Consider the following 24847-nt stretch of genomic DNA (forward strand, 5'->3'; position numbering starts at 1 on the left):
CGGAATAAATGTATTTCCTGTTAGAGGTTGTTGGGTTTGAAAATGCTCAAATCAGCACTCTTAGCTCAGGTGGAGAGATTTCTACTGGTGCTGGTGTTCTCCAGGTGTTGATGACATAGTCAATGAAAAATGGGCTGTTGTTATTCCAATTATGTCACCCATGCTGGATCTACGTATGCAAAAGTTCCATACAGGGTTCAGAAATTTAACCTTTATCTGGACCTTTGTAGAACTAAATGAGGCATACACAAGCAAACATGTTGAGAAAAAAATGCATTCTTTTGCCTGATTAGATTGGCTGGTAAATGTAAGGACATTTTAGCACAGTATATATCCAATGCTTAGTGTAAATTAGTACACCCCCTTTGAAAAATAACATTTTAAACAATATCTCAATGAACTCAAAAACCATTTCCAAAACGTTGACAAGACTACATTTTATATAACATCTGTTTAACTTATAACTTAGAGATTAAATTTGCATGGTGCCTACAGTGAAAAATGGTGGTGGCAGTCTCCTTATGTGGGGCTGCATGATTGCTGCTGGTGTTGGGGAGCTGCATTTCATTGATGGCATCATGAATTCACAGATGTACTGCTTTGTACTGAAAGAGAAGGTGCTACCATCACTCCATCTCCTTGGTCGTTGTGCACTTTTCCAACTAGACAATGATCCTAAACACACATCTAAGGCCACTGGTAGATTTCTGAAGAAGAACAGGGTGAAAGTTAAATTTGTGGTCTCCTGATCAAACCCAATCGACAAGTTCAGCATCACTCTCCATCCAGCATCAAGTCTCTAAAGAGGTCATTTCTGAAGAATGGAGAAAGATAGATGTTGCAAAATTTTGCCAACTTGTTCATTCCATGCCTAGAAAACTTGGTGCTGTCATTAAAAATCATGGAGAACATACAAAGGACTAGATGTAATCTTTTTTTTTTTTTTTGTGGGGTGTACTCATTTTTGCATCACCCTAATTTGAGTAAAACTGAAAAATTTGTAATCTAAGTTATAAGTTTCACACAATTATGGTTTTATATAAAATTTAAATGTGCATATTAAGTTGCAAAAATGAAAAATGGACTGGTTCTTGCTTATGCATTGAACAGTAACACTTTTTTTTTTTAACTGACTAAACCGAGAGAACATCTTGGCCAACAAAAAAAGAACTAAAGAGCTGACATACAACATTTCAATGCAAACTGCAACCCTGCATTTAATGAAGGGTATCATTTTAGGTCAGGTTTTCCAATAAGTCTGGTTAGAAGACATGCATGTGTCCCAGATGAAGCAGATTTATTCCGTGATTTGTGGTTGTTTGTGATTTGTAAATCAATGTCGCGGTTAGCGCTACAGGAAATGCTAGAAGCTCAAAACCTCCACCGGCTCATTTCCCATGGGAAGTTTGAGCCCTCAGCCTTTTATTGAGGCATACGCAATACCATCAAACCACAATACAAAAGACGCAAAGGCAATCGAAGACCACATACAATGTCAGATACTTTCATTTAATATTCAATCCTTCAGTTTAACCACCTTTTCTTAGAATTGGGCACTCATTTGTTCTATTGTGTCACTGTACAACCTCTTTAGTTTGAGGACATGTTAGGATTTTACGTTTAGAGAATGCTCAAGTGTTATTCGCTCACTGGCCCAAGTCAGACTTCCATTGTCTCGGGCCGCAGTGGCATGCTGACAAAGCACTTGTCGAAGAAAAAGGCCTTCAGTCAAGCAGCTGTAGCCTCGCACGGAGGAAGCACTCAGGCCAAGTCGCCTTTCATTCCCCTCCTGGGAGAACGTTCTCCAGGAGGCAAGAGCATGGCAGGAAATCCGCGCACACTGCCACTCTCTCCCACGCTAGGCACTTCCAGCCGTCTGGGCCTCGGAGTTGCCGAGCTGAAGTCAAATGAATCTGTCATCAGTTCCCTGAGCTGCGAGGCAGCAGCTACGCTACAATCTCTAAAGAACATCTCATAATTGCCTGCAGACGCTAGCAGGGCTTACGTACCAAGGCATCCCCGGGCAGGTTAACGTTTAGCATACATCTCAGTAACTTTCAGAGTTTTTATTTGCCTAATGCCCACAGAAAACTCATGAGTGGGAAGTGATTAATTCTGTAATTGTGATCTTTGTATTTAATCATCACGTAGATGGAGTTTTTTGAAGGTCAACTGGCAGAGAATTTATTCTTCCAACAAGTGAATCATGAACCTATTAAAACAAGCATGGCCTGTTTCTCCATGATGAACAGGATGAGGTTGAATAAGTGGGCGTTTGAACAGGATAAGCTTCTACAAACAATCTTCTGAACTGGGCACCCGTTTAAATCTTTCCTTTGGTGCTTACGGAGACAATGGTCTTACTCTGACAGCTTTCTGTTTGGGTCTCATATAGGCAGATAATAATGGATTTCATATTAGCCTAAAAATACATAGTCAGCAATTTTGAGAAAGGGTCTTTCAAGCGGTTCATTTACTCTTTTATTGCCGTCATGTGACATCTGGAAGCCATGGGGTCCCTTCACATGAACCTCACTCAGAACTGGACCCATCTAGGTTATCACACCTTTTATTTGGGCCAAAGGTTAGATGAGCTAGAAGAAAGCAACAGTTCAGTATGCATGCTTTAACCCTCGTTTCTCTCATCCTCCCTTTCTTTAGACAGGAAGAGGAGCGAGTGACTAAGGATGGGAGGGGGTGTCTTTCTCTTGGTAAAGACACGCGGCCGCCCCTCCCTTTCCACCACTCTAGGATCAAGTCACCAGGAAGCTGACCACATATTCTTACTCAGGTTATGCACACTCACTCCGTCATCTAAGCATGGTCTCTCAATTCCAGGAAACTATTCATTTCTCATGTTTAAAAGCTGGAACCACATTATAACTCAACATTTGTAATAAGATATTCTATCATTCTGTAACAGTATTAAATATAAAATACAATAATAGAAACGCATGCATTTCTATTAATATAATTAATAAAACATAAAATTAAATTAAATTCTGTCATTCTACAATAAAACACACGATCAAAGGATCAAATATAAAGTGAAATTTTATTCCATAATTTAAAATACAATAAAAGTAAAAACAAAAATGAAATATACAATTCTACAATAAAACAACAAGAACAAAGTTAAAACAAAATTAAAAAGAAAACAAAATTCTATATTTCATAATATAAAATATAACAAACTAATGAAGCATATAATTATTCAATAAAATAATTCGATCTCACTTATTAAATAAAATAAATGAAATATAAAATATGTTAATATAAAATGTCTACAATTTGATAATAAAATAGAAAATACAACTATTGGAATCTATAATTCATTATAGATCTCATTAAGATCTCATAATTCTAAAATAAAATAAATATGATTATATACAATAAAATAAAATTGTATGATTCTACAATAGAAATGAAATATAATTTAAAAAATACAACAAACAATAAAAATAATAAAATCTATAATTCAATAATAAAATAATAATATAAATTAGAATATGATGACATGATGAAAATATAATGGCTGACTTTAGTTATAAAATATGTTAAAACATAAAATTATGTCAAACAAAAAGCTCTAATTTCATAATATGAAATACAACAGTGAACTAATGAAATGTATAATTCTGTAATAAAATAATGAGATCCCATAATTCTAAAATAAAATGAATGAAATATAAAATATGATAATATAAAATGAAATAAAATTCTAGAATGCCATAATAAAATTTAAAATACAACTAGGAACTAATGGAATCTATAATTCATCATAGATATCATTAAGATTTCATGATTCTAAAATTAAATACATTAAATATAAACAAATTTAATTCTATAATTCTATGATCAAATAAAATAAAACAATAAAAATAATGAAATCTATAATTCTATAATAAAAATCTAATCAAATAACATGACCATGATGAAAGTATAATGGACAGATTTTACTTCTCAAATTTTGAATCGTTATATTCGAAAACATAAGGTGTTCGGACTCTGGACTGTCTGGAATGCAGAATCCCTTTAAACACACCATGAAATAACTAAATTACTTGTGTACATAACTGGCTGATTACAGTGGAGCCAGTGCAGTGTTGATTTTCTGATTCTGGTAAGTAAACACAGAACAGGCAAATGTGTGGAGGGCCAGTTTCAATGGTACGGGCAAGCAGTGTTCAAATGGGCAAGGCAAAAAAAAAAAAAATCCCTGAGAGACACTTGATTTCCGTAGTATTTCATTAAGTACCCTAGGGGAACTGCAAACCAATCTACTAGTATAATGCATGAAGGAAAAGTCTTCAAGAGTTGGTTGTAAATCTGTCCCTAAAAATTGCTGTAAATAGACTCTTAAGATTCTTACAAAATAATGAAAGATATAACCTATTAAAGTTATGCTTCTGTACTCCTAGGATGAACTGTGCAGATACTTCTAAACTTTCAGGGACTCAAAACAAGAGAATCTGAAGGTCTCATGTCACTCTGCCCTCTACCGCATGTCGCAAACATTGCAAGCTGTAATGGTGGGACAAGAATCTGAGGCAATCATCAGAGGGCATTGCATATACATGCTCTTACACTGAAAGAGGCTGACCGTGACCACAATTATTGCAAAATGCCACTCATTTGTGATAACAATCACAAGTCCATAAAGCATCTCAATAATGTCAACACAGTTGTACAAAGAAAGCATCAGATAAAAATGTCTTTTTTTTTTTTTTTTTTTTTTTTTTGCAGCATCTCATGCTTCTTACCAGTGATCATGTGATGTCTGAAATTAAATCTTGACTAATGCTGTAAATTTCGACCAGTGCAAGTTAGTTAGGATGTCTACAATGTTTAGATCCATGCAGGCCCAATAACGCCCCTAATTCCTTTCACTCAGTTCTGAATCAAACGTTTCAGATCAGGGTGTCTGTGAGGGCAAGACAAACCCATTGTGACCTATAAATCTTCCACAGTTAGATTAGCACCAATGTGTTGTAATCAGATAGTGTAGAAGTTTTGTTTATGTTTAGGAACCTTGGTAGCTATTTTCTGAGAGCACTTTATATACATATATTAAAATATATTCTAGTTATTTCAAAAATGTCCTTGTATCGAATAAGCAGCTGTGAAATGGCAATTATTTCATATTTTACTAATAAAATAAGTGCACTGAGTTTCTGTGCACAGCCAACATCAGGGATAAAAACATATTAAACGCTAACCACTTGACAATATCATCACAGTAATGGCATCTAATCAGTGTCATGCTTTTGTTATTTGATTTAAAAGGTCAGACTAAAAGCTGTCCCACCCTGCAACGCTAATCATCAAACTGGCAAGGATTTACAGGAATTGAGCTAAATACTTTTTTGTGAGGCAACATCTTAAGCTAAGTCTAACGTCTGTTGGCAGTTACTCTGATTGTGCACCATGATAACAACTTTTATGGGTAGGTTGCTAAGCATTTCAAACATACAGTTACATCACACACTTTATTAAAAACTAATAATATATATTATATATATATAAATTTTTTAACAACCTTGACATTCCTACAAAACATAGCATAAAATAGAACCTTAATTAATAGAAACGTATTTTTGTTTCAATAAGAAATATGCCAAAAACAGCTAAGAAAACTGCACTTTTTAAGTTAAATGCAACCGACACCAAGATGATTTTATGTTAGGGAATGTAGGGATATAAAAATACTCTAAATTTCTCTAAAAGAAACACTGTGGTTGACCACATTAAATTGAATTATTAGAGTCATTTAAATGCTTGAAATGGAATCTTTTCCCATTTGCTTCATAATGTCAAATACTTTCACTAAACTGAAGCTGAACTTGACAAATAGCAATTCCAGGGTAGCTCTAGTCATAATCTACTTTTACAAAACAACACAGAAATTTAGCTTACCTGTGTTGAGGTCAACTGCAGCATATCAGATGTCAAGTCAGATGTTTAGCGGCTCCTACTTGGCCACTACAGTCACACACACAAAAAAACGGGGCAAGCATGAGCATGATTAAAAAAAAAAAGAAAATAAATAAAGTAAAATAAAAACTGCAAGGTAATGCAAATATATAATTAATCAATCAATCACATTAAAGCAACTCAATTCAGTATTGATGTAGACATGGTCAAGGATCTGCTGAAGTTCAAACAAAGCATCGGAATAGAGCATGGCAATAGTTGTTGGTGCCAGACTGGCTGGTTTGAATATTTCAGAAATTGCTGATCTACACAGATTTTTATGCACAACCATTTGCTTGGTCTGGTTTATCTTGATTTCGGGGTTTAGATGGTCGGGTATAAATTCTGGTGGAGCTGATGGTTGTGTAATGGAGTGGGAGATATTTCTTGCCACGCTTTGGGCCAAAAAACCTGAAATTCTGAGAAAATGTTTGGCGTCATTTGTTTGCAGTTGCTACTTGGTTTGATATTTTATGCAATGGCATTCTTAAACTTACAAGTTATGCTTAAGTGCCCTAAAGCATCAAAACCTTTTTGGGGACCACCAAACAAACTAAATCAAGCGCATTAATAAAAACAAATGTATTTTACAAAGCAGTACACAGAAGTACACTTACTCTACATGACATATCGCACCAACAGAAAAAGCAGTCCTGGTTGATTTAGCTCAGACAAATCTGTTCATCATCATCTACTTGGACCATGTCTAGCTCAGCCTAAACGAATTTCCAGTCAAGTCGAATTGCATGACAGTTCTCCGGCACATTAGTCTCCTAATGAGTTCCGTTTCATGTTGGGGAACACAACGTGATGCAAATCAAACAAACATGGTGCATTCTTGACCCTCAATAACCAGAGTGGGATATCAGAGAGGAAAGTGTGTTGTAGGTCGCTCAACAAGCAGCCAGACAAACCTCTTCGACCCCGATACAGCAGGCAAAAACATGAGAGCTGTGTTTGTTTTCACTCAAAATGAGAGGAAGAGAGAGAGTTCAGTGCCGCAGTTCACTGCCACGCCATACGCCAGCTGCCCAGATGTTAACACTTCCTGTTCCATACTCTATGACTTCGTAGGGACCCACCGCTAATAGACCTCTATTAGCCAAATTGTTTGGTGGGAGGAACTTGAAAGTAGTTGCATTTGCATGCGATATCAATGCAGCATGTTTGAACCTGATAACACTGAGGGGGTACTACGCAAAAGAATATAATGATAAAGATTATATTTAAAGAAATAACTGCAACTGCAACATCCAGGAGCGGAAATCAGCAAGAATATTTTGTTGCATGCATTTCTTACTCTTTGCCATCATTTGATCATCAGTCAATGAACCACGATCAAAATAAAATGATACTGAACCATGTTCAAAAATGAAATTTTCACCCACTCTGTGCAGACAGTAACAGAGTAACATTAATTGTAGCGGCCAAATAGTGCTTTTGCAAAATATAATTGATGGAAATTAGTCTGATTTACATAATGTAAAATAGTAGCGTGTTTGTACACCAAATTTAAACACAATGCATCTGTAGTGTACGGTAATTGTGAATTGTGGTGGCCAAGTATGTTAGCCCCCCCCCCCCCCCTTTCCCATTTAAATACAGTGCATCTGTAGCTTATTGTAAATGTTAACTGTTGCGGCCAAATAGTGCTTTGGCTAACAAAGTGAAATCAAATTCACAAAGACATTTAGCCTAATTTACATACTGTACAGGAAAAGCATGTCTGCACTTTTTTTTTTTGCATCTGTAGTGTAATTGTGGTGGCCAAATAGTGTTTGCAAACAAAGTCTGATTTAAATTTGCCAAATTTACATAAATGTAGAATGGAAGCAGTTTTTGTAACAAAATTTCACTCTTAATTTACACCAACTTTAAATACAGTGCATCTGTAGTGCAATTGTTAAATGTGGCAGCCAAATAGTGCTGTTGTGAACAAAACAAAACCTAATTTATGCACTGTTGTACAGAAGCGTGTTTGCACTTTCACTGAATTTAAATACAGGGCATCTGTAGAGTATCAGATGAACAATGCCTGTTATATTTCTCTCTCCATGTCTGTTTGGATGTACCCGATTTCACTCACACATGATATGAATCGTGCTGCCGTGCGATGCGAACCCTCACCACCCTAAAAGCGGTTAGTCATCTGGAGAATGCAGATATTTAAAAACACATGTTGCGAACAGGACAGCGCAGTGGTCCAACAATCTGTCATTCCCACTCCAACTCACGTCATGCAGTTCCGACCTGTGCTCTTAACAAACAACACATCACTCGATCAATCTATCACTGGAATAATTATCGCCTGAGAAGGACGGCCGCGCATTTGAGCTGAGTGTTTACATCCAGTCGTGCTAGATTCCGCTTCCCTCCTTCCTCGACCTCCAGTATCGAATAATTCGTCTCGCACACTTGAGTTTCAAAGGGACAGATGTTTAATCATACACACTAGCACGGGGCCAGAAGCAGAGTTTTCATTGAAAAGTCTGTAGCCGGGAGGAAAACACCAGCGAACGATCCGTAAACATTAACGCTGGGAGCGCAGAGTTGTTTGAAAAAGACTGATGCACGACATCGCTATTCAAATAGCCTGTCGTCGCGGGGCCAAAACACATTATTTGCCCCATCGGTAATCCAGAGAGCGTTCAGGCATGTGGAATATGCAGCACCTCTAGGAGCTCCACAAAGAGGCCGGATCGCTTGTCACCACATTCGAGATTGGGCCGCAGCCTCTGTTTGTGTGTGTTCCATGGTGATGCTTCCTCAGGGACGAAATCTAGGGGTGTAACATAATGATTAAGAAAATGACAAATGGACCTGATCTATCGCTCTCAGGCGATGTCCCAGGAACATCTGTGCTTGAAACCAGGCAGAAAGGGCGCAGAGTTCATACAGTACCATCCAAATGGAAGGTGACCCGCCCTGGGTCAGAGTTGAGGGGCTCGACTCACTCGCCTCCCCCACCCCTACAGTCTTCTACACGTGTAAACATTTACATATCTGTCTGTGCAAAACACGGGCTAGGAAATAAACAAGACGATTGGCCTTTTCAGAACATTGCACCTCGGCTCTGGCGTCAATTTGTCCCTGTTGGCTTCATGGTGAACTGCATCTTGTACTGGCTGCGCCCAATTGACCATAGCGAAGCGGACTATTTTCAGTGCTCTCTGCGCAAATCCATGTCAGTGGTATGTCCCCCTGGAAAGCATCTTATCCTCTTTGTTTTGAATTATTTCAAGTTTTATGGCTCGGAACCTACGCACATCATTGAAAACACACTGAAAGGAAATGGAACAAAGCAAAGGTGCGTGTGAGAAACTGTAAACGGTGCTAACGCAAACTAATTTGGCCAACATCATCAAAAGCAAATAATGTTGTCGAAAGTGATTACAGATGGACATCAACTCTAAACTCACTAAAAACTCTTGCGTTATTATTCGAACGCTTGTCTCGATGGGGAAAAAAGGTAGATGGGATAAATAGATGTCAGATTCAATTCCTCAGCTAGGCTCCGAGTTCTGTCTGCTTCGCCCAACATCTGTACAACACATGATAATGTGAGGTATTTCAACACCTCCAACACCATTTCTTTTAAAAGGCGGGAGAAAACACACTCTGAAAATTTGTTTGGAGAGAAAAAATGTCTGAGAGCAATGTCCCAGAATATTTAGCATGTCTAGAGAGGTTGCAAAGTGCATTCCCTCCCCTTCTCTTTAACTTTTATCAGGACTTTCCTCTCACTAAAAGCCAAACTTTGTAGGTGAGTGAATTTTCAATCAGGCTTGATTTACATAGACTGCATCTAAATTAAGCCCAGCTATGCTTAGCATGAAGGTGAGAGATGCTTGGCCCTTGGTGTGATGTGCAGTTATGTGCCATGGTGAAGTGAAGTTAGTGAACACTGGAGGAAATCACTCCACACTCCATTGCATTTGTGCATCAAGGGCTGAATCAAACAGAATACAAAAAGAGGCATTCTTTACTTTGTCATGTTGCTCCAACCCGTATGACTTCCATTCTTTCGTGGAAACCAAAGGGAGAACTTTTGAAGAATACTTGTAGCTCCATGCAGTTATAAAGAATGGGGACTGAGGTTTCATAAAGGATATTGAAAGTATGTGATCAAATGCTACATTCTTTGAGTTTTCAAGACATACCAAAGCTTTGAGAGGGGAACAAATCAAAAAGTTGCTGTTTGTTATTAATCTTCCCCTCCAGAGAGCTGACTCAATGATTCCAACTCAAGAACCAGATCACTTGCAAATGAATCATTCTTTTGTGTATTGAATCAAGTGTTTCGCTGAAAAGTTCTGACACAAATGATTTGTTCACATATCAGGCATTGCTACTTATGTCATGAACATAGAGTGTGCTACAACTTTATATTTTTGTGAACTGTCTCATTAAAAAGTTCTGACTCAAATGATTCGTTCACGCTGCTAATTTGGGCGCTACAGCAGTTTCGGTCTGTTCCTCACAGAAAACTATTGTTTGTCTTAACAAGATTTGGAATACAGTGCACAACTCATATTGACTTTTTGATGCTTTTAATTAGCAACTTTTCCTCAGAATTTCTCTGGTTATGTTTCATGGAAAAAAGAAAGTAAAGTGGGTTTGGAACAATTAGTATTGAAGTCAGTATTTTTGGGTGAATGGTTAATTCTTTTAACAAACTAATGAACAAGAACTGATAAACTGTTTAAACAAAGCACAAAATGTAAACTTGTTTTACCCCATTTATTTCAAGTTTGGAATATGATCTGCCAATGCATTTGAATTTGTTTGAATTTGCACCACTGAGAATATATACAATCAGAGCGCTGGTGCATATCACAATTTTTAAGTTGTTCTGTACATTTACATTTTACTCAGTCCTGAGTTTTTGCAAAAAAGGAATCTACTTCCTATTCAATTCAATACAACAGTATACTTTTTTCCTACAACTTAATAAGCATTGCTCAAATCATTAGTGAAGATCTCAGTGGGATTTGACAAAGCATGTCGAAAGTGTATCCCAATTATAGTCCATATAATGAAAAGCAGGCCCCCAAACTGTGTTTTCTAAAAATACTAAAAGCACATTCACATTTCCTGCTGGTTCATTATCTACTTATCCACTTACTAAACCTCATGTAATGGGCAAAGGGATGTGCTCTAAAATTAATGAGTGGCGTCTTGGGTTGCATCCCTCTACTTAGAATAAACCATCGCACAAGGCAGCGTGGTGAGCGAAATCGGGATGCGGGATACAGCGAGGCCTGTGTTTGTGCACACAGGCTGCATATTAAAAAGAAAGGACACGCCACACAGGCCAAATTATCTGATTAAAGGAGAGGTGGAACAAGGACAGATGGTCCACAGGCTCAGCTGTCTGGGAAAAATTACCATCAGAGTCAAGAACCACAGAGAACTTGGACAAACAAGACTGTCCTCAGATACTTGCGTGGGGGACAAATATTAGCCTTGATGTCAGTTCACTGAGGAATTCACAAACTGTCCCTGAACTCGTCCGAAAAGAAGCGCCACAGTCATTTGTATGCGCAAAGCCTACGCCTGCAGTCAGCTCTCCTGCTTTTGCAGAGGTTCTTTCGGTTGGATGGTACAGAGACATTTATGTCAGAAGGAAACAAAACATGACTGGACTGACAATAATGACTTTCTTCTTCCTTTCTATTGTGCTGCTGAGGTCCATTTGAAAGTAATGGCTGAAATGCCATCAAACTCCCAGCAAACAAACTCTCTCTCCCTCCTTCTCGCTTCGCTCTGTTAGTCTCAGAGTTAAACCAACCCTGCCTGCCTGAAACGTTGTCTTTGAACTGCGATGCTGGATCTACTCTGAATCATATAATAGCTTATATAACATTCAAAGTCCGCAACTGTAATGCTTAGGAACAGGTGCACAACATCTGAAGGCCTGTCAATGTACATGCAGCACTAAATGATGAAGTGTGTATTTTTGCAATGTTAAAATAATTCTCCTATATCTCAGCTTAATATGGAAAGACATACGATGACTGCTCACAGAGTGCAAACACTTTCAACATTACTCTGTTTGTGTGAGCAATCCAACAATCCAACCAATGGCGTACTTTTGGGGCAATATTGGGGCATATTAGTACCTCAAGTGTACATATTAGTACCTTTTGAAAGCGGACAGCTTTTGGTTACACTTTATTTTAAGGTGTCCTTGTTGAAGTGTAATTATACATTTAAGTACTGAGTAATATTAATTAACTACGTGTACTTACTATATGGTAAGGGTTTGGCTTAGGGTTACTTGCATGTAATTATGCAGAATTTATTGTTATTGTAATAGTAATAGTTTTGACTTGGGGCAATTAGCAACAGCCTAAAGCCTCGTATACACGTGTACTCAGCTTAATATGGATGAATATCGTGCATGCTTATCGTCAAAGTTTTTCAGCGCATATTTTGTGTTCGTAACCAAACGATTTTCACTGGCGATGAGTCGAGTGAATGTACAAATTAGATGGCGCTTAATGAAAAACAGAAATACTCATCGAAATTCCTCTTCTCGAGATTTTTGTAGTCGCGGTCACGTTTGTCATGAAGCCCAGACACCAATGAGAACAGCAGCTCTTAATTAATCTTTCCTCAATGTATCTTCTTGGTCTACTTCATCTTTGTCGTTAGGTATCAAGTGTGCTCGGCAGGACTGTTTTGAGCTTGAGAGCCACCAAGGTGCTAAACTTCAGTGATAATTGCATGCATTATTCATGCCGGTGTGAACAAACCTCAACTTTGGCCTTTTAACAACTTCGGACACTTTAACAACATCACCTGTCAATCATTCAGAATCTTAGCAAACACTGGGAAAAGTTGTCTGAATAGCTCCAACTTGCATCAGAGGTTGACTCGAGCTGCTGTGTCAGGCAGGTTGGGATGCTTTAAAAGCAGGACAGAGTTTTGAACGGTAGTCTGTTAACACTGAAAAAAACGACACACTCTTTAAGCCCCAAAAGGTCTAGACGAAAAGAAATTGAGTGAAAGTGCTGCCATGCCACCTAACTGGCAGTTAAGAACCAATACTAATTTATCCCAGTTCACACTTTCCAGAGACCTTCATGCCCTCCATTTATCTTCTGAACCATGTGAGACTGCTTAACATTTTTCAAGCCGCAGACACATACCTCTGGAAATCCACCATGTGATTAGTCACAAGAGGTAATGTGTGTTTTATTTAACACTATGATAATATGCTTATTTTAGATTTTTGGCCAGTCAATGTATCCTTTTTCTAAAAATAGCAACCTTGGTCCAAGTGATCCCAGTTCCCAAACCAGATTTATAGAAAACTTGTAGCGCAGGTGTAAGAAGAATTCAGCCCTAAATCCAAAGGACTGTCCATCAAGACCCATCATGGTCTGCATCAAAACCTTCAAATTAACTAACAAACACAGCCTTTTCTTTTTCAAATTAGTGTAACTATGTGCATGTGTGGCAGAAAATGTTTTATCCTCTGTCATGGAAAAAGTCGGGGCTTTTTTCTCTGTGTGTATCAGGTTTTTGTTGTTATTTGAATGAATTTCATATGGCTGAAATGGAGCATTTTTTATTACATCTCTCATAGCTATTTCTGGTATGGGGTCAGGTTCACAAGTGGCACGCATGCAACCCTTATAAAATCACCATCAGTGTTGCACCAATAAGTGTCACCATCGCAGTTTTTTAGAGCTCCCCTTAGGCCTTTTCTGGATGAACCACAACACATAAACACACTGCCAAAGAATGTTTTTTTTTAAATAATAATATATATGTATGTATATGTATATGTGTTTGTGTGTATATATATATATGTGTGTGTGTGTCTGTGTGTGTGTGTGTGTGTGTGTGTGTGTGTGTGTAAACAATACAAATCTTAAACTTTTTTCCTATCCTATAAGCTTTTTTTTTTTTTTTAAATTAACACAACACAAAAAAAGAATAATAACATCTAATATTTTTTATATTTTTACTGGAAACAAGATTAAAACCTGCATAAAAACGTTTCAGTGTATCAGGACATGTTGTTCTAATTGTTACATGAGCTTTCCTCTCCTATGAATGGGCCGAGAGCGAGAGACCACCCGCTAAACTGCCCCCAGCTGCAGCGTTTTTCTCACTGTGTTGAGGTCGGATGTGAGTGGCACATGGAGTAAAGTTTTAAAGAGGTCACCGGGCTGACACACAGCTTTTACTCTGTGAACGAGCCACATTGAATCACTCAGTATTTTCTTTTATGCCAGCCTTTTTTGCAAAGAGCCAAACCCTCAGCTTTCTGCCGCACAGCTTCACCGGTGACCACATCGATTTTATAGTATTTCTTGGCTGACTCTAGAACACCAGTCATTTGGTGATGCAGTGCACTAAAGCTTCTCTCATGCCTTATCATCGTAAAGCATCTCCACTACGCTGCACAAACAGGAGCAGGCGGCCAAACCACAGAGGGCCTCTCAAATTAAACGCTTATTTAAATCAAAGTGAAAAGTGAGCGCCGAGCTTTGTTGTTCTGAAAATGAAAAAAGGGAACTTCAGAAATATGTGATGCTGCAGAAAAGGGGGGCTTTCAACACAGACTGCTGCTACACATGTAATGCAGAGCAATAGTATCTTGTAAATGGTATAGAATACCTGTAGAAAGAAAGATCAGAAGAAATCCCATTCATCCTTATGATCAGCTGGTTTGCCATGGCCCGTGGGCACTTCATTCCAGGTTTTTGAACCAATCACCTGAGCTGTGAATGTGTGTGACTAATCATTTTGAAGCTGTAAAAAAAAATAAAACACAACCAATACCATGAGACAATAACCCTGATTTGCTGGTGGCACCACAAAAACAAGGTCGCAAAACTCTTCACTAGCAATTACTGAAAGTGAAAATCATGACATTTTGCCAAGTATGGTAACCCATATTCGGAATTGGTGCTCTGCATTTAACCTATCCAAGTGCACACACACACACAGCAGTGAGAAGTGAACACACCGTGGACACACACCCAGAGCAGTGGGCAGCTATAGATCCAGCACCCGGGGAGCAACTGGGGGTTCAGTGCCTTGATCAAGGGCACTTCAGCCATGGGTATTGAGGGTGGAATAGAGCACTGTTCATTAATTTCATTAAGTTCATTAACACTGTTCACTACTGCCAGCACCAAGACTCGAACCTGCAACCTTCGGGTTACAAATCCAACTCTCTAACCATTAGGCCACAGCTGCCCCACAATTAGGCTTTGCTTTGACATCAAAGGCAACAGACTCATTCAGTACGTGTCAGTAATTCTTTACTTTTTTATTATTATTATTATTATTATTATACAAAGAGGATGCAATAAATTATAAAAAGCGACAGTAAAGACATTCTAAAATAAATGCTGTTCTTTTGAACTTTATTTTTTGTAAATAAATAAATAAAATTAACAACCGTCTTCAACAATTATAATAACAACAAATGTTTCAGCACAGAAATAAATAACTTTTAAGTAAAAAAATTTAAGTATAATATAAGTTGTTTTTCACTGTATTTTTGATCAAATAAATGAAGCCTTGGTAAGCATTAGAAATTAAAAAAATTACAAAACTTCTGACTTCTTTATTTAATTTAAGTGTATTACTTTCAAAGCAGTGCCAAATTATGTTTGCTTGTATAAAGTCATGCAAAATAAAAAAACTTGTGAATTTTTCCTTATCAGGTAATAGTTAACAAAAAATAAAAATACATTTTGGGGGCAGTACACATAAAATCATGTCTGACATTATCAAAAAAATTAAAAAATAAAAAATAAAAAATAAATAAATAAATAAATAAATAAATAAATAAATAAATAAATAAATAAATAAATAAATAAATAAATAAAAAACATACAGAGATTTCCATTACCTTTACATTTTGTTTTCTTGTCGATAACATGAATAAAAAGAGAAAAATTGAGCACATGGGCTTTTAACTGTCTCACTTTTACTGTTAATCTGTTGTTGTATAACACCTACAAGGTACCAGGTACCTACAAGGTTTTTTTTTTTTTTTTTAAACAACCGGAACAGTATGTTGGCTCTGCAATAAAACTTTGATTCCAGTAACTGCAAATACATCCAGACCCTGAGCTATAAAATGCAGTGGGCATAATAAAATTGATTCAGTGATTAATTATTGAGCTATTCACAATTTTACAAGAGAACACCAGGTTCTTTTACTGAGCCCTTGCTTATTTCATGTAAGGCCAAAATTCCCACATTTGCACTCCGAACAATACATGATTTCATATAAGAATTTTGCACACATGATGGGAACTAGTAAAAGTGTGCTATTCTTAGACTTTCATTTAAATGAGTTTTGTCAACTACTAACAACAAACATTACCAGAAGAAACTTGATGGGTACTACAATGCAAATGATGGAAACTTGATGAGTACTATTGCAAAGTTTAAAAGCAGTAATAATGCAATGATAAGACAGAGAAGTGGTGAAATGTAAAAATACTAAAGAGTCATTTGAATTACCTCACAAATGTTTCACAACCAATCAGATTCTATATTCAAATGCCCCATATTTTATTTTTGAAAGTGTTTAAAACTTGGACTAAAAAAATGCAATCATAGGTAGGTAATTTTTGTAAATCCATCCTCTTTCTTCTATGCTCCAGTGCAATTTTTGTTAATTTTACAATTAGTGTTTAATAAGTATAATATTTACCTCTAGTCAGTGCCAGACCCTGGTGGACTTATAACAGACTAAAACATGTTATTAGTTGTGTGGAAGTCATGGCCTAAGAGAGTTTAACTCTTAAGGTTGTGGGTTCGAATCTCGGGCTGGCAATACCATGACTTAGGTGCCCTTGAGCAAGGCACTGAATCCCCAACTGCTCCCCGGGCGCTGCGGCTGCCCACTGCCCACTGCTCCTGGTGTGTGTGTGTTCACTGCTCTTTGTGTGTGCACTTTGGATGGGTTAAATGCAGAGCACGGATTCTGAGTATGGGTCACCATACTTGGCTGTATGTCATCTCACTTTATATCATGTCAAGGCCACCAGAATCACCACCATGTTCATCCGACTTCCAAAACACCAATTTAACCCCTGAAAAAGCAGTGCAACACTTTCATTATATTTAAGCGCTGTCCTAAACAGGGAGCGGATTCCATATCAGCTATAAAACAGTTTTGGGATTTATTACCCATGAGCCCTTTCATTCCAGCTCTCATCTGACGTACATGGTGTCATGAGGTTCAGTCAAGGATGGAATGTTGGAAACTTTGCTTTGTTTTTCCAGGATGAATTTTCCATTTCATACTGAATTTGTGTTATTGTTATTATTATTATTATTATTATTATTCAATTATACGCTGTATAAAATGTGAACCACCTGCCGCAGAGCCTTCGGGGGGAGAAGGGATACGTCTGTTCTCAAGGAACGGATTGATGCCCGTTCCCTCCTCCAGCTCCCAACTAAACCCAGACCTCCTTCTTCAGTACAGCCCTGTTAATCATTTGGAATCCATACTAATAAATGCCTTATGTTTGCTAGGGCCTGTCCAGAGACATAAAGGCCTCTGTTTGTGTGGCCTGATACAATTCCAATGATACCCTCAATAAAAAGAGATAAACCTTGCTTTTCCCAAGAGTTGACGGCATCACTCTGCAGGAGGCCCTTTGCTGCCGTTTCTTGCCACATTTATGTGAAATGTCCTAATCAGAAACCCCCATTAGTGGATAACACGAGACCTCTAAAATCTGATGGACCACCTGAGCATTCAGACAACTCTACCAGGTCATAACCACATCCATTGTTTTCTGTTCCAGTTTTACTAGGATCAATGTGGGTCTGAGCTGAATATCGCTCTGGAAGCAATTTGTAGAACTCACACATGACTAATGCTATTACACATCATCATTGTCCATCATCTCAGTAGGCTACAAAAACAATTTCAAAGGCAGATGAAGGAATCGATTATAAGCATTTGCAGATTATGAATCAAAGATGCAGTATCTGATCACTGAGGTTTAGGTCATTGAGTGAAACACAAGCGGAAAAGTTTGGATGCATAACGATTAAGAAGACAGCCGTCCAAAAAACACAGTGTCTACACCACTATAAACAAACTTTTACATTCTATACTGGACAGGGAATTGTTATGTTACAGTATATCTCAGGTCTGATTTCTATGAAAGCCCTTCACAGAGAGCTCACACAAATATAGGAACGTTTGAAAGCAGCTGCTTATCACTGGTTGACCCAGTGATCTGGTATGGTTATATTTGAAAGATTTCACTAATGACTTGGTAGCAAACGACTTTATATAAGGCTATAGACGGTTTCATCAGGCGCACGCGCCTGGACCTAAGTTAATTTCCGGTCTGTGTTGTGTATATCGGTCTGGCTGCGGTGCCATCTACAAACGCAGTTCAAGTCAAGGTGATGAGTAGACTGAAGTTGGGCTCAGGTGGTTGTGCTGCGCTGGATGTGTTTCCCATACATTTATTTATTTTTGGAGACTCGCCACAATTTTAAAACTGATCGATTTTCAAAAAGGCTTCGTTAAATAAACATGAGTAACGTAACGTTAAGTACTGCACGTTTAAAAAATAAGAATTCCTTACATTTATGTTTAAATATCAAAACGAGGCACGGGTGTTTTTATATCGCTATATTTCTGAAGAAAGACTTGCATGTTATATGCCTGATAAAGCAGCGTGTGAGCGTACCAGCTCTGCTTTGTTTACAGCTGTTACTGGGGAAACCTCTATTTCTCGCGCTTTATGTCTATGCTTTAAAACATCTCCTGCTGCAAAGAATTAATTTGCATTTTCATTAAGTCCGACTGATCCACGCAGCAAACATATTTTGTTTGTTATCAAAAAATATCTACTCTAGACGGACTTGGCTGTTGTTATTGATTCTATTTGGAGTCTACCGGAAGTTAAGTTATAGGTCCACAAAAGCGCGCACGCACAGTAACGTTTGTTTATGTTGATGCTGTTGAAACCGTCTATATATAAAGGTTATATAAAGGCTGAATAAAGAGACATTAAAATGTTTGTTTTCATAAATAAAAGACAAACAAATGTGTTGCTTTCATTATAAAAAAAAAGTTCTGATTGCAAAATAAGACTAAAAATCTGTGCACTGTGCAATGGTGACATCTGAATAGTAATATTCATTTTTCATCTGAAAATATTGGGAAAATATGTTTAATATGCTTTCACATTTTCATGAAAAGCACTCTGCTTGTGATATATATATATATATATATATATATATATATATATATATATATATATATATATATATATATATATATATATATATTAACATTTGAAAAAAAAGGGGGGCACAAGTTTTTTTCCATGCTCTATTTTCTTTTTTCATTCATCTCCATGCATGGAAATGAATAAAATTTAATTCTATACTTTTCCATATACTGCATAGGAACCCTGGAATTATTTCTAAAGTATCATATGACACAGCAGACTGGAGTAATGGCTGCTGAAAAATTCAGCTTAGCCATCACAGAAATAAATTCTATTTATTAAAATAGAAAAGTGTGCATTTTAAATTGTAATAATAATTGAACAATATTACTGTATTTTCTATCAAAAAAATGCAGGCTTGGTAAGCATAAGAGACTTCTTTTAAAACATTACATAATCCTTACCGACCCCAAACTTTTGAACGGTAGTGAACATGTTCCTATGATATCAGGTAATCATCTTTATCCCTATGGCAATACATTCCACCAGCCACTGCCAAAATAAGCTAAGGTGCTATTGCCAACTATTGGGAAATTCTGAGACCCTTGGCCTGACTTCACAGGGATTGTTGTTGCCAGATTTTCACCAAAGTAACTGGATATCTTACTTCACAAATGCACAAGACATGAACAAATAACTTCAAAAAGCTCCTTGAAGACCTCTTCTGTTGTCAGACCAAGGGTGTGAAGCTGTCCCTGTACCCTTTACTCCTGAAAGTTCACTACGTTCTTTTGTTAAAGACCTTTTCACATGACAAAACATAACAAACACAATGTAGCCCAGGTGTCTGGTCTTATCGGATCTGAACAATGTGAAACAAAAGGTCACCAAAGAGGTCTCGGTCTATAAACTGATGTAAACCAGCCCAACAATGACTTAATTTCTGCATGATTTAGTACGATTGCTGATTAATAGAGGAGCAGTAATCAGTTTAGCAACGTTTACTTTATATTAAAGTTTGATATTCTGTTGGTTTAGACTTATGTTTATCGTGTGCTTTCTATCCTAATCAAGATTATTTTATGAAGTAACCAACTGTCTTCTCCAAGTAACATCACTGCTTGATTTGTGTCCTGTGTGCTGCAGAGATTTACACTTGATTACAGAATAAATACACGCGTGTCTGACATCATCATCGTTTAGTTCATTTAGACATTTGTATATGCTTCAAAGCACAATGAAGTCCTTCATTAGACATGCATCACCCATATTACTTCAACTAATGGCTGGATTTAATGCCCTGGGAGATGTTTAACACTATTCCTGTGGTTTTGCCCCAGTTCTCAGTAATCTCAATTCATCAGGTAAGCGATTTCCACATGACTCATGATCCACATGAGGTAGAGCAGATGAAGCCCAGGTGATGATTAGTTGGGGGATTTTAAGCGGATTTTGCCTGGAAACAGCCAGTTGCTTCTGGCTCTATTTATACGTGTGATGCTTAACATCCATCTCAGGTGATAAATTCACAAATGCTCAGACAAGATCATGGTTTACACCTGGTAGTAACCAAGGGGTAAAGGCTGGACTAGTTAGCATGGTCCGGTTAGCCCTTGCTATAAAATAAGTTACAGATATACTACTGTTCAAAAGTTTTAGGGAGGGATATTTGTATTTTTGGGTCCCCAAGACTATTTATTTGATTGAAAATACAGTAAAACAGCAATTTTGCAATTTATTACTCCAATTATTTTCTGGTTTCATATATTTTTAAATGTAATTTCTTCCTGAGATGGAAAAGCTGAATTTTCAGCAGACATTATGCCACTTTTCTGTGTCACATAATCCTTCTAATATCCGTATAATATGTTGATTTGGTGCTCAAGAAACATTTATTTATATTATCGATGTTGAGAACAGTTGTGTCTCCTAGTATTTTTATGAATACTGATTTTTCTGGATTCTTTGATGAATAAAGTTCCAAAGTTTAGCCTTCATTTTTATAATATAGATCTTTTTTGTCTTGTCAAATACATTTTAATGAATTCCAGTGCAATCAAATTATTAATTTATTTTCAAATAAAATCTTAGGTACCCCAAACTTTTGTATTTCATTGCATTATAGTACTGATTGGATCTGTGACTAAAAATGATCAGAAGCGATGGGGGAGAAGAAAGTCTGGTTACAATAAAAAAAAAAAAAAGTAGCAAGTAATACTCCCTTCAAGTCCTTCTGGAAAGTTCCTACTTTAAAGTTAAGAAGGTGTATAAAACAATGTGATTTTGGCTAGAATAAACAGACACTGAAAACAGAAGCTTGGTGCTACTGTCTGCAATGAAATCAACAGTGAAAGATGGACAGCGGATGTGCATTTGATTGCTAGCCTGTGTACTTAATCATTCTCATGCCACCACAGTGAATTACGGTGTGCGTAGTTGTATCACGCAAGCCTGTCCGCTCATTAACTGGCTAAATAGCTAATATTTATTTTCTTTATCAACAAAATGCATGCAAACTAATGCTGTCAGAATGTACAAATACAACCTAATGTGATCAATGCCACTTCTGTAATGAATCTGGAATTAACACATCCCCAAATCAGAAAGTTGTGGTGTGGTGTAAGCTAGCAACTATGCTAGCATCATAAGCTAACTTTTTGAGCGTGTTTTAAATGCCAATATTAAACTCCATATGTTGCTTGTGCAAAACATATGCTTGCCTGAGACTGAAGAAGGTTCCTGAAAAATGCTCCTTTTGTGACACATTGATCCATCTTTGCCAACTCAGACCACCTTGATTAAAGAGAAGGGTCAAAACATGGTCACATGCCCGTTCCTCGCAGAGATTTGGATCCAGCTCCCCTTTTCTGCTTCTTTATGCATGGTCCACAGAGGCTTTAGTCCTCACAACACATAATGATGGTTTTCTAGCAACAGGCCAAAACAGTGTTATAAAGCTGGGCAGACCAGAGGTACGCTCTTGCATGTTGAGAGAGTCTCCAGCGGAGGGCCGGAGAACAGTTAGCGCATTTCTGTGTGGGCGAAGGCCTGAGCTTAGCAACAGCTTTGTCCTCTGCAAAAAAAATCTACCAGTAAGAAACCTTTTCATGAATTAAACATGTGGAACACAAGGTGCCAGAAATATACAAACATTATTTACTGATGCTGTGTTATATAACCTTAGACAAAAAGGCACTCTAATGAAGCTGAAATTCTGCCAAAAACAATAACACAAAGTAAAGACCATAAAAAAAAAAAATTTTTACTTTGGTAATATCACATCGGACAGATGAACAGCACACCTAGATATTAATATATACGTTTGTCTGGAACACAAATTTTACTCAAAAGGCACAACTGTGTGTGTGATACTATTTTTATACCACAGATCTACAAATTATATATTGCATAATATACATTTGAGAGAATAATATCAATGACTGCTGTGCAACCTCAGTAGTGGAAGTCAATGTCTATCTGTTTCATAAAGTCGTCAAATCAATGTTTTTGTTGTTGAGGCATGCAAACCTACCCTCTGGTTTGATTACCCTTCCTTTTTGAATGTGGCAGCTTTGATGTTTGTCACGCAGGGTTATTTTGCGGTTATTACATTTGTGAGGAATCCCTGCATGGTCCCCGACAGGAAATTAAAAAGCAGGTACCCACAGGAATCCATGGGCTCAAGGAATTTTGTAGAACATGGCAACTTCACAGAAGAACATCAGAATGGATCATCCATTTATGAGTTTTCCTGTCACGGTTAAAGACAATAATACTGTTTTCAGTTTACTGTGTTCAGGAATTCATTTATGAAAACAGTGCCCCACACTGCCAAAAAAATACATTGTATGGGTGAAAATTATTGATTTTTCTTTTACACCAAAAATCATTAGGACATTAAGTAAAGATCATGCTCCATGAGGTTATCTGGTAAATATCCTACTTTGAATATATCAAAACTTAATTTTTGCTTAGTAATATCCATTGCTAAGAACTTCATTTGGACAACTTTAAAGGCGATTTTCTTAGTATTTAGATTTTTGTGCACCCTCAGATTCCAGATTTTCAAATAGTTGTATCTCGGCCAGATATTGTCAGATCACAACAAACTATACATCAATGGAAAGCTTTTCTATTCTGTTGATGTATAATTTTGAACAACTGACCCTTGTATGACTGGTTTTGTGGTCCTTGGTCACATATTTGGTCATTGCATTATTACACATTACTTAAAATGCTAAACATACTCCATCACAGTGAACACTTTTGCATTAGTCTGCATTAGGATTGTCAAAATATTAGGACAGGATTAAAAATTTGCTAAATATTTGGTGAATGCTGCTGAAATATTCTTTATGAAGCACCATTGGTCCTTTATGGCCTATTAGTGCCTGCTCTCATCTGATGCGGAAAAATGCATACATACATGCATTCATTCAACAAACAAAGATCTTATGAAGGGCAGATGGATAGAACATGTGTTTGTGCCTTCTCATGTGGTATAAAGCGATGTGCCCAAGTCCACAATAAAGCACTGAAGCAGTTTGTCCCAACACATGGCAACCTGTCACAATAAAACTGATAAAAGAAGGACCTCTGCTGGAAGCTCCACATTTTCATCCACATCTTGACAGACCTTTACAACATGGAAACAGGGAGTTGCTTCAGGACATTCTCGACTTGGACATCACAAATAGCATGTGACAAATAGCAAACACCTGATGCTGTCTATCGTGATGTTTGCAAGATCTCACATTTTGCTTTGTGCCAGTTCTAACTGTTCTCATATGAGATCAAAAGGTTAGCTATACACGACAAGTTTTGGAATTCAAATGACTTTCCAGTAACAGCTTATTTCAATTTGAGAGCAGATGATATTTAGCATTGTGATGCTTAGCATATGAATATTAATACAACCTGTGCTTTCAGCCTTTGAATGAGTCCTAAATGCCATTTTAGGCCCCATTTATCCCTCTGGCTATCACAGGGTGATGTTTTACTGTTGAAATTGTCCAAGACCTCCAAACGCTACGGAGAAGCCAGATGACTGTGTCTCTGAGTGACAATCTTCTAACAGTGCCGTTTTATTTTTCATTAATTTGCAGAACGGTTTTGTCGTGGTTCTGCGCACAAGCTATTTCGCTTTTGTCAGCAGTTTGGTTAATACAAGCGACGTGCGAGGGTGGTAGAAATGTGGGCCTTCAGAAACAAACATGGTCAAAGCTGCGACTGTATTTAAGCAAAACATCCTTGATTATAATCTCGAGATCTAAACTCCATAAAGAGACAATTCTCTCTCTGAAAGCAGCTTCAAATTACACCTTTGTCAAGAGGCACAACAGTGAGGTGGGCCAGAGTCGTATGCCATTGTCCAAAATATCACTTTAAAGTGTAGACCTGTCATTGGGATGCAATGAAAACGTGGAATTTAGTGTGGTCCCACAACCATGTTTGGGGTTTCCCCACTGTTCGAAATTGCAAGTTAAATATGTTTTGTCCTCTAAGGATGCAGCCAGTGCATAATTAACATTCCCTGGCTGTTTACTGTTGATTATTTCACTCGGTGGTTTTCCCTTGGAGCTGGTGATTATGCTGCTGCTGGACTACTAATAAAGAAATCCCTTTGAAAGTCTAGGCTCATATCAGAGACATTTGGTGGAGAGGAACCAGTTATTAAGACGGAGCCC

General features: G+C 37.4%; 2 long non-coding RNA genes across 2 annotated transcripts in view; both read right to left on the reverse strand.

Annotated features, from left to right (window-relative positions):
* The window catches only part of LOC127984316 (uncharacterized), a 69780-nt gene that overhangs the window by 31039 nt on the left and 13894 nt on the right, over positions 1–24847 (reverse strand). The gene's annotated exons all lie outside the window — the stretch shown is intronic.
* LOC127984318 (uncharacterized) lies at positions 2474–14920 on the reverse strand. The gene is made up of 3 exons (XR_008160572.1): positions 14608–14920; positions 5917–5982; positions 2474–2594 (listed from the first exon to the last, which is right to left on the reverse strand). It is a non-coding gene; the product is annotated as an uncharacterized LOC127984318 (long non-coding RNA).

Source organism: Carassius gibelio, chromosome B20, assembly GCF_023724105.1.
Source record: "Carassius gibelio isolate Cgi1373 ecotype wild population from Czech Republic chromosome B20, carGib1.2-hapl.c, whole genome shotgun sequence".
Taxonomy (NCBI): Eukaryota; Metazoa; Chordata; class Actinopteri; order Cypriniformes; family Cyprinidae; genus Carassius; species Carassius gibelio.